Raw genomic sequence first — 2,369 nt, 5'->3', positions numbered from 1 at the left:
ATCTTGCTCTGAAACTCCCTGCATGTTTGGATCCCAAGGTCACATAGAAACCATGTCTATAGGGCTTAATGGCTTTAACTTGTCTCAATTCTGAAACTGTCAAATGCCTAATTTGTTTGCGTACATTTGTTGTCAAAGTGTGGAGGCTAACTTGAGCCCTTAATTGCCTTCACATGAAGTCTAACTTGTTCTGTATGCCGCCTTGTTTTATCATTTCTGAGCATCCTAAGCTAAGTCTAGAAACCATCCAATATAGAGGTCCAAACGCCTCCTGGGCCACAGGCATGGGATGGGTAGTGCACGCATAGGGCACGAATTAGAATCAAATAGTGCGCTTTAGGTAAAAACTTAAAGATAGTAATCGGGTAGCAGGAGATGATAGTCTGTGCCAACTGAATAATACGAGTAACACTCCACCTCGAGGGAGTTACGAAGTATTATTTATGTTGCACGGGGTGATCCTTTAGGCTAAAAAACTTAGGACCCCCCATCTTGTCTTTAAACCAATTACCTGTGTATACTCAAGGACTTTCTAATAATGATTTTTTTTCAAACATCTTGTTTTTCTCTCTGACTATTTGATTAATTCATATAATTCAAGTTCGGTCGGGACCCACAATTGTGGGCCTTGAAGAGTGCCTAACGCCTTCTATTCGAGGTAATTTGAGCCTTACCCGATCTTTGATGACGCAAACTGGTTAAACCAGAGTTACTTGCAAAAGGTGCCTTAACGTACCTCAAACCCGTTAGGTGGCGACTCTCTCTTTTAACACCTTCCTTTAAAAGAGTTGTCACGTGTCGAAACTCGATTTCGCGAGAAAGAGGGGCGCGACAAAAATCGCCCCAAAAAAGGTCTCCCCGGGCTCACGTCTCGGAATCGGGTAAAATTCACAAAATATGAACACCGATTCACTCATGAGTTCACTCATACCAAAATTATCCAAATTCGATGTCAAAATCTCAATCAAAACCCAAAATCTTAGTTGAAGAACTTCTTCCCATTTTCCCTAAATTTTTCAACCCAAATCCGAAATTATATGATGAAATAAACCATAGATTAGTGGAATATAACCATAAAGGAGTTAAGAATCGTTACCCAAAATCTTTCTCTGAAAATCCCTCAAATAATCGCCCAATCCGAGCTCTCAAAGTCCCAAAATTGCAAATGGAATAAAACCCTCGAACTTGGCCTTTTATGCCCAGCGATCTCGCACCTGCGAACCACTAGTCGCACCTGCGGATTTCCATCGCAGGTGCAGAAATAGCTTAAGGTGACTGGGATCGCTTCTGCGATCAGGTGGTCGCACCTGCGTGTGTGTACCTGCGGACAGTGGTCTGCTTCTGCGGTCTCCCCTTCCAGCTCACTCTCCGCATCTGCGGGCTCACAGATGTGGAAATTCCCTCACACCTGCGACCCCTGTCCATCTCCTCAATCTCGCTTCTGCGCTTGGCCTCTTGCACGTGCGTGTCTGCACCTGCGGCCACCCCACCATAGGTGCGATTACACTAGAAGCTTGAAAGCTTTAGCAATTTCTTAAGTCCAAATTTTCGATCCATTAAGCATCCGAAACTCACCCGAGGCCCCTGGGACCTCAACCAAACATACCAATAAGTCCTAAAACACTATACGAACTTAGTCGAGCACTCAAATCACATCAAATAATGCTAAAAACACGAATCACCCTCCGATTCAAACTTAATGAACTTGAAACTTTAAATTTCTACAACCGATGCCGAAACCTATATCAAAAAGTTACCATTCAAAATCTCCAAAAATTTGACTTCCGCCAATTCAAGCCTAATTTAGCTACAGACCTCCAATTCACATTCTGAACACGCTCCTAAGTCCAAAATCACCCAACAGAGCAAACGGAACTGACAAAACTCTATTCCGGAGTTGTCTTCGCACAGTTCCAACTACGGTAAAAAATCCTAGAACTTAAGCTTCCGTTTAGGAACTAAGTGTCCGAAATCACTCCGAAACCACAACAACAACCTCACGGCAAGTCACATAAGCAGAAAACGATATGGGAAAAGCAGTAAACAGGGGATCGGGGCTATAACTCTCAAAATGACTGTCCTGGTCGTTACATCCTCCCCCTCTTAAAACAATCGTTCGTCCTCGAACGAGCATAGAGACATACTTGAAGTGGTGACAAGATGAGGATAATGGCTATGCATATCCTGCTCGGTCTCCCAAGTCGCCTCCTCGACCGGCTGACCCCTCCACTGAACCTTCACTGAAGCAATGTCCTTTGACCTCAGCTTTCGAACATGCCTGTCCAAAATAGCCACTAGCTCCTCAACATAAGATAGATCCTTGTCCAACTGGACTAAGCTAAAATCCAGCACATGAGACGGATCACCGT

The sequence above is a fragment of the Nicotiana tabacum genome, chromosome 17, assembly GCF_000715075.1.
Source record: "Nicotiana tabacum cultivar K326 chromosome 17, ASM71507v2, whole genome shotgun sequence".
Taxonomy (NCBI): Eukaryota; Viridiplantae; Streptophyta; class Magnoliopsida; order Solanales; family Solanaceae; genus Nicotiana; species Nicotiana tabacum.
Note: the sequence above shows the minus strand (reverse complement) of the source record.